The sequence below is a fragment of the Nothobranchius furzeri genome, chromosome 15 (genome assembly GCF_043380555.1).
Source record: "Nothobranchius furzeri strain GRZ-AD chromosome 15, NfurGRZ-RIMD1, whole genome shotgun sequence".
NCBI classification, from domain to species: domain Eukaryota; kingdom Metazoa; phylum Chordata; class Actinopteri; order Cyprinodontiformes; family Nothobranchiidae; genus Nothobranchius; species Nothobranchius furzeri.
The window spans coordinates 4,822,804-4,831,918 of NC_091755.1; positions in this window are offsets into that span (position 1 = coordinate 4,822,804).

Here is a 9,115-nt window from a genome sequence, read left to right on the forward strand (position 1 = left end):
GTAAACAATTGGTCTGACTGAGGGCATCCATGAGAGAAGCCCAAGCAAGACGCGCCCCGAGGAGCGTCTTGCCACATGTCAGCACTCGGTCTGACTGAGCGCCTCCAGGAGAGAGGCCCAAGCAAGACGCGCCCCGAGGAGCGTCTTGCCACATATCAACAATGGGTCTGACTGAGGGCCTCCATGAGAGAAGCCCAAGCAAGACACGCCCCGAGGAGCGTCTTGTCACGTGTCAACACTGGTTCTGACTGAGCGTCTCCAGGAGAGAGGCCCAAGCAAGACGCGCCCCGAGGAGCGTCTTGCCACGTGTCACCACTGGGTCTGACTGAGCGCCTCCAGGAGAGAGGCCCAAGCAAGACACGCCCCGAGGAGCGTCTTGTCACGTGTCAACACTGGTTCTGACTGAGCGTCTCCAGGAGAGAAGCCCAAGCAAGACGCGCCCCGAGGAGCGTCTTGTCACGTGTCAACAATGGTTCTGACTGAGCGTCTCCAGGAGAGAGGCCCAAGCAAGACGCGCCCCGAGGAGCGTCTTGCCACATGTAAGCACTGGGTCTGACTGAGCGCCTCCAGGAGAGAGGCCCCAGCAAGACGCGCCCTGAGGAGCGTCTTGCCTTATGTCAGCACTCTGTCTGACTGAGCGCCTCCAGGAGAGAGGCCCAAGCAAGACGCGCCCCGAGGAGCGTCTTGCCACATGTCAACAATGGGTCTGACTGAGGGCCTCCAGGAGAGAAGCCCAAGCAAGACGCGCCCCGGGGAGCGTCTTGCCACATGTCAACAATGGGTCTGACTGAGGGCCTCCAAGAGAGAAGCCCAAGCAAGACGCGCCCCGAGGAGCGTCTTGCACCATGTCAACACTGGGTCTGACTGAGCACCTCCAGGAGAGAGGCCAGAGCAAGACTCGCCCCGAGGAGCGTCTTGCCACATATCAACAATGGGTCTGACTGAGGGCCTCCATGAGAGAAGCCCAAGCAAGACGGGCCCCGAGGAGCGTCTTGCCCCATGTCAGCACTCGGTCTGACTGAGCGCCTCCAGGAGAGAGGCCCAAGAAAGATGCGCCCCGAGGAGCGTCTTGCCACATATCAACAATGGGTCTGACTGAGGGCCTCCATGAGAGAAGCCCAAGCAAGACGCGCCCCGAGGAGCGTCTTGTCACATGTCACCACTGGGTCTGACTGAGCGCCTCCAGGAGAGAGGCCCAAAAAAGATGCGCCCCGAGGAGCGTCTTGCCACATGTCACCACTGGGTCTGACTGAGCGCCTCCAGGAGAGAGGCCCCAGCAAAATGCGCCCCGAGGAGCGTCTTGCCACATGTCAACAATGAGTCTGACTGAGGGCCTCGAGGAGAGAAGCCCAAGCAAGACGCGTCCCGAGAAGCGTCTTGCCACATGTCGGCACTCGGTCTGACTGAACGCCTCTAGGAGAGAAGCCCCAGCAAGACGCGCCCCGAGGAGCGTCTTGCCACATATCAACAATGGGGCTGACAGAGGGCCTCCAGGAGAGAGGCCCAAGCAAGACGCTCCCTGAGGAGTGTCTTGCCACATGTCACCACTGGGTCTGACTGAGCGCCTCCAGGAGAGAGGCCCAAGCAAGACGCGCCCCGAGGAGCGTCATGCCACATGTCACTACTCAGTCTGACTGAGCGCCTCCAGGAAAGAGGCCCAAGCAAGACGCGCCCCGAGGAGCGTCTTACCACGTGTCAACACTGGGTCTGATTGAGGGCCTCCAGGAGAGAGGCCCAAGCAAGACGCGCCCCGAGGAGCGTCTTGCCACATGTCAACAATGGGTCTGACAGAGGGCCTCCAGGAGAGATGCCCAAGCAATACGCGCCCCGAGGAGCGTGTTGCCACATGTCACCACTGGGTCTGACTGAGCGCCTCCAGGAGAGAGGCCCAAGCAAGATGCGCCCCGAGGAGCGTCTTGCCACATGTCACCACTGGGTCTGACTGAGCGCCTCCAGGAGAGAGGCCCAAGCAAAACGCGCCCCGAGGAGCGTCTTGCCACATGTCAACAATGAGTCTGACTGAGGGCCTCGAGGAGAGAAGCCCAAGCAAGACGCGTCCCGAGAAGCGTCTTGCCAGATGTCGGCACTCGGTCTGACTGAACGCCTCTAGGAGAGAAGCCCCAGCAAGACGCGCCCCGAGGAGCGTCTTGCCACATATCAACAATGGGGCTGACAGAGGGCCTCCAGGAGAGAGGCCCAAGCAAGATGCTCCCCGAGGAGTGTCTTGCCACATGTCACCACTGGGTCTGACTGAGCGCCTCCAGGAGAGAGGCCCAAGCAAGACGCGCCCCGAGGAGCGTCATGCCACATGTCACTACTCAGTCTGACTGAGCGCCTCCAGGAGAGAGGCCCAAGCAAGACGCGCCCCGAGGAGCGTCTTACCACGTGTCAACACTGGGTCTGATTGAGGGCCTCCAGGAGAGAGGCCCAAGCAAGACGCACCCCGAGGAGCGTCTTGCCACATGTCAACAATGGGTCTGACAGAGGGCCTCCAGGAGAGATGCCCAAGCAATACGCGCCCCGAGGAGCGTGTTGCCACATGTCACCACTGGGTCTGACTGAGCGCCTCCAGGAGAGAGGCCAAAGCAAGACGCGCCCCGAGGAGCGTCTTGCCACGTGGCACCACTGGGTCTGATTGAGTGCCTCCAGGAGAGAGGCCACAGCAAGACGCGCCCCGAGGAGCATCTTGCCTTATGTCAGCACTCGGTCTGACTGAGCGCCTCCAGGAGAGAGGCCCAAGCAAGACGCACCCCAAGGAGCGTCTTGCCACATGTCAGCACTCGGTCTGACTGAGCGCCTCCAGGAGAGAGGCCCAAGCAAGACGCGCCCCGAGGAGTGTCTTGCCACATGTCAGCACTCGGTCTGACTGAGCGCCTCCAAGAGAGAGGCCCAAGCAAGATGCGCCCCGAGGAGCGTCTTGCCACATGTCAACAATGGGTCTGACTGAGGGCCTCCAGGAGAGAAGCCCAAGCAAGACGCGCCCCGGGGAGCGTCTTGCCACATGTCAACAATGGGTCTGACTGAGGGCCTCCAAGAGAGAAGCCCAAGCAAGACGCGCCCCGAGGAGCGTCTTGCACCATGTCAACACTGGGTCTGACTGAGCACCTCCAGGAGAGAGGCCAGAGCAAGACTCGCCCCGAGGAGCGTCTTGCCACATATCAACAATGGGTCTGACTGAGGGCCTCCATGAGAGAAGCCCAAGCAAGACGGGCCCCGAGGAGCGTCTTGCCCCATGTCAGCACTCGGTCTGACTGAGCGCCTCCAGGAGAGAGGCCCAAGAAAGATGCGCCCCGAGGAGCGTCTTGCCACATATCAACAATGGGTCTGACTGAGGGCCTCCATGAGAGAAGCCCAAGCAAGACGCGCCCCGAGGAGCGTCTTGTCACATGTCACCACTGGGTCTGACTGAGCGCCTCCAGGAGAGAGGCCCAAAAAAGATGCGCCCCGAGGAGCGTCTTGCCACATGTCACCACTGGGTCTGACTGAGCGCCTCCAGGAGAGAGGCCCCAGCAAAATGCGCCCCGAGGAGCGTCTTGCCACATGTCAACAATGAGTCTGACTGAGGGCCTCGAGGAGAGAAGCCCAAGCAAGACGCGTCCCGAGAAGCGTCTTGCCACATGTCGGCACTCGGTCTGACTGAACGCCTCTAGGAGAGAAGCCCCAGCAAGACGCGCCCCGAGGAGCGTCTTGCCACATATCAACAATGGGGCTGACAGAGGGCCTCCAGGAGAGAGGCCCAAGCAAGACGCTCCCTGAGGAGTGTCTTGCCACATGTCACCACTGGGTCTGACTGAGCGCCTCCAGGAGAGAGGCCCAAGCAAGACGCGCCCCGAGGAGCGTCATGCCACATGTCACTACTCAGTCTGACTGAGCGCCTCCAGGAAAGAGGCCCAAGCAAGACGCGCCCCGAGGAGCATCTTACCACGTGTCAACACTGGGTCTGATTGAGGGCCTCCAGGAGAGAGGCCCAAGCAAGACGCGCCCCGAGGAGCGTCTTGCCACATGTCAACAATGGGTCTGACAGAGGGCCTCCAGGAGAGATGCCCAAGCAATACGCGCCCCGAGGAGCGTGTTGCCACATGTCACCACTGGGTCTGACTGAGCGCCTCCAGGAGAGAGGCCCAAGCAAGATGCGCCCCGAGGAGCGTCTTGCCACATGTCACCACTGGGTCTGACTGAGCGCCTCCAGGAGAGAGGCCCAAGCAAAACGCGCCCCGAGGAGCGTCTTGCCACATGTCAACAATGAGTCTGACTGAGGGCCTCGAGGAGAGAAGCCCAAGCAAGACGCGTCCCGAGAAGCGTCTTGCCAGATGTCGGCACTCGGTCTGACTGAACGCCTCTAGGAGAGAAGCCCCAGCAAGACGCGCCCCGAGGAGCGTCTTGCCACATATCAACAATGGGGCTGACAGAGGGCCTCCAGGAGAGAGGCCCAAGCAAGATGCTCCCCGAGGAGTGTCTTGCCACATGTCACCACTGGGTCTGACTGAGCGCCTCCAGGAGAGAGGCCCAAGCAAGACGCGCCCCGAGGAGCGTCATGCCACATGTCACTACTCAGTCTGACTGAGCGCCTCCAGGAGAGAGGCCCAAGCAAGACGCGCCCCGAGGAGCGTCTTACCACGTGTCAACACTGGGTCTGATTGAGGGCCTCCAGGAGAGAGGCCCAAGCAAGACGCACCCCGAGGAGCGTCTTGCCACATGTCAACAATGGGTCTGACAGAGGGCCTCCAGGAGAGATGCCCAAGCAATACGCGCCCCGAGGAGCGTGTTGCCACATGTCACCACTGGGTCTGACTGAGCGCCTCCAGGAGAGAGGCCAAAGCAAGACGCGCCCCGAGGAGCGTCTTGCCACGTGGCACCACTGGGTCTGATTGAGTGCCTCCAGGAGAGAGGCCACAGCAAGACGCGCCCCGAGGAGCATCTTGCCTTATGTCAGCACTCGGTCTGACTGAGCGCCTCCAGGAGAGAGGCCCAAGCAAGACGCACCCCAAGGAGCGTCTTGCCACATGTCAGCACTCGGTCTGACTGAGCGCCTCCAGGAGAGAGGCCCAAGCAAGACGCGCCCCGAGGAGTGTCTTGCCACATGTCAGCACTCGGTCTGACTGAGCGCCTCCAAGAGAGAGGCCCAAGCAAGATGCGCCCCGAGGAGCGTCTTGCCACATGTCAACAATGGGTCTGACTGAGGGCCTCCAGGAGAGAAGCCCAAGCAAGACGCGCCCTGAGGAGCGTCTTGCTGCATGTCAGCACTCGGTCTGACTGAGCGCCTCCAGGAGAGAGGCCCAAGCAAGACGCGCCCCGAGGAGTGTCTTGCCACATGTCAACAATGGGTCTGAACTTAGGGCCTCCAGGAGAGAAGCCCAAGCAAGACGCGCCCCGAGGAGCGTCTTGCCACATGTCAGCACTCTGTCTGTCTGTGCGCCTCCAGGAGAGAGGCCCAAGCAAGACGCGCCCCGAGGAGCGTCTTGCCACATGTCAACAATGAGTCTGACTGAGGGCCTCCAGGAGAGAAGCCCAAGCAAGACGCGCCCCGAGGAGCGTCTTGCCACATGTCAGCACTCGGTCTGACTGAACGCCTCCAGGAGAGAAGCCCCAGCAAGACGCGCCCCGAGGAGCGTCTTGTCACATGTCAACACTGGGTCTGACTGAGCGCCTCCAGGAGAGAAGCCCCAGCAAGACGCGCCCCGAGGAGCGTCCGGCCACATGTCAGCACTCTGTCTGACTGTGCGCCTCCAGGAGAGAGGCCCCAAGCAAGACGCGCCCCGAGGAGCTCCTTGCCACATATCAGCACTCGGTCTGACTGAACGCCTCCAGGAGAGAAGCCCCAGCAAGACACACCCCGAGGAGCGTCTTGCCATATGTAAGCACTGGGTCTGACTGAGCGCCTCCAGGAGAGAGGCCCCAGCAAGACGCGCCCCGAGGAGCGTCTTGCCAACATGTCACCACTGGGTCTGACTGAGGGCCTCCAAGAGAGAAGCCCAAGCAAGACGCGCCCCGAGGAGCGTCTTGCCGCATGTCAACAATGGGTCTGACTGAGGGCCTCCAAGAGAGAAGCCCAAGCAAGACGCGCCCCGAGGAGCGTCTTGCACCATGTCAACACTGGGTCTGACTGAGCACCTCCAGGAGAGAGGCCCAAGCAAGACTCGCCCCGAGGAGCGTCTTGACTCATGTCAACACTGGGGCTGACAGAGGGCCTCCAGGAGAGAGGCCCAAGCAAGCTGCGCCCCGAGGAGCGTCTTGCCACATGTAAACAATGGGTCTGACTGAGGGCCTCCAGGAGAGAAGCCCAAGCAAGACGCGCCCCGAGGAGCGTCTTGCCACATGTCAGCACTCGGTCTGACTGAGCGCCTCCAGGAGAGAGGCCCCAGCAAGACGCGCCCCGAGGAGCGTCTGGCCACATGTCAGCACTCTGTCTGACTGTGCGCCTCCAGGAGAGAGGCCCCAAGCAAGACGCGCCCCGAGGAGCATCTTGCCACATGTCAACAATGAGTCTGACTGAGGGCCTCCAGGAGAAAAGCCCAAGCAAGACGCGCCCCGAGGAGCGTCTTGCCACATGTCAGCACTCGGTCTGACTGAACGCCTCCAGGAGAGAAGCCCCAGCAAGACGCGCCCCGAGGAGCGTCTTGCCACATGTCAGCACTCGGTCTGACTGAGCTCCTCCAGGAGAGAGGCCCAAGCAAGACGCGCCCCGAGGAGCGTCTTGCCACATATCAACAAAGGATCTGACTGAGGGCCTCCATGAGAGAAGCCCAAGCAAGACGCGCCCCGAGGAGCGTCTTGTCACATGTCACCACTGGGTCTGACTGAACGCCTCCAGGAGAGAGGCCCAAGCAAGACGCGCCCCGAGGAGCGTCTTGCCAACATGTCACCACTGGGTCTGACTGAGCGCCTCCAGGAGAGAGGCCCAAGCAAGACGCGCCCTGAGGAGCGTCTTGCCACGTGTCAACAATGGGTCTGACTGAGGGCCTCCATGAGAGAAGCCCAAGCAAGACGCGCCCCGAGGAGCGTCTTGCCACGTGTCAACACTGGGTCTGACTGAGCGACTCCAGGAGAGAGGCCCAACCAAGACGCACCCCGAGGAGCGTCTTGACACATGTCAACACTGGGGCTGACAGAGGGCCTCCAGGAGAGAGGCCCAAGCAAGATGCGCCCCGAGGAGCGTCTTGCCACATGTCAACAATGGGTCTGACTGAGGGCCTCCAAGAGAGAAGCCCAAGCAAGACGCGCCCCGAGAAACGTCTTGCACCATGTCAACACTGGGTCTGACTGAGCACCTCCAGGAGAGAGGCCCAAGCAAGACTCGCCCCGAGGAGCGTCTTGCCACATATCAACAATGGGTCTGACTGAGGGCCTCCATGAGAGAAGCCCAAGCAAGACGCGCCCCGAGGAGCGTCTTGCCACATGTCAGCACTCGGTCTGACTGAGCGCCTCCAGGAGAGAGGCCCAAGCAAGACGCGCCCCGAGGAGCGTCTTGCCACATATCAACAATGGGTCTGACTGAGGGCCTCCATGAGAGAAGCCCAAGCAAGACGCGCCCCGAGGAGCGTCTTGCCACGTGTCAGCACTCGGTCTGACTGAGCGCCTCCAGGAGAGAGGCCCAAGCAAGACGCGCCCCGAGGAGCGTCTTGCCACATATCAACAATGGGTCTGACTGAGGGCCTCCATGAGAGAAGCCCAAGCAAGACGCGCCCCGAGGAGCGTCTTGTCACGTGTCAACACTGGGACTGACTGAGCGTCTCCAGGTGAGAGGCCCAAGCAAGACGCGCCCCGAGGAGCGTCTTGCCACATGTCACCACTGGGTCTGACTGAGCGCCTCTAGGAGAGAGGCCCAAGCAAGACGCGCCCCGAGGAGCATCTTGCCACATGTCAACAATGAGTCTGACTGAGGGCCTCCAGGAGAGAAGCCCAAGCAAGACGCGTCCCGAGGAGTGTTTGCCACATGTCAGCACTCGGTCTGACTGAACGCCTCCAGGAGAGAAGCCCCAGCAAGACGCGCCCCGAGGAGCGTCTTGCCACATGTAAGCACTGGGTCTGACTGAGCGCCTCCAGGAGAGAGGCCCCAGCAAGACGCGCCCCGAGGAGCGTCTTGCCTTATGTCAGCACTCGGTCTGACTGAGCGCCTCCAGGAGAGAGGCCCAAGCAAGACGCGTCCCGAGGAGTGTCTTGCCACATGTCAACAATGAGTCTGACTGAGGGCCTCCAGGAGAGAAGCCCAAGCAAGACGCGTCCCGAGGAGTGTCTTGCCACATGTCAACAATGGGTCTGACTGAGGGCCTCCAGGAGAGAAGCCCAAGCAAGACGCGCCCCGAGGAGCGTCTTGCCACATGTCAGCACTCGGTCTGACTGAGCGCCTCCAGGAGAGAGGCCCAAGCAAGACGCACCCCGAGGAGCGTCTTGACACATGTCAACACTGGGGCTGACAGAGGGCCTCCAGGAGAGAGGCCCAAGCAAGATGCGCCCCGAGGAGCGTCTTGCCACATGTAAACAATGGGTCTGACTGAGGGCCTCCAGGAGAGAAGCGCAAGCAAGACGCGCCCCGAGGAGCGTCTTGCCACATGTCAGCACTCGGTCTGACTGAGCGCCTCCAGGAGAGAGGCCCAAGCAAGACGCGCCCCGAGGAGCGTCTTGCCACATATCAACAATGGGTCTGACTGAGGGCCTCCATGAGAGAAGCCCAAACAAGACGCGCCCCGAGGAGCGTCTTGTCACGTGTCAACACTGGGTCTGACTGAGCGTCTCCAGGAGAGAGGCCCAAGCAAGACGCGCCCCGAGGAGCGTCTTGCCACATGTAAGCACTGGGTCTGACTGAGCACCTCCTGGAGAGAGGCCCCAGCAAGACGCGCCCCGAGGAGCGTCTTGCCTTATGTCAGCACTCGGTCTGACTGAGCGCCTCCAGGAGAGAGGCCCAAGCAAGACGCGCCCCGAGGAGCGTCTTGCCACATGTCAGCACTCGGTCTGACTGAGCGCCTCCAGGAGAGAGGCCCAAGCAAGACGCACCCCGAGGAGCGTCTTGACACATGTCAACACTGGGGCTGACAGAGGGCCTCCAGGAGAGAGGCCCAAGCAAGATGCGCCCCGAGGAGCGTCTTGCCACATGTAAACAATGGGTCTGACTGAGGGC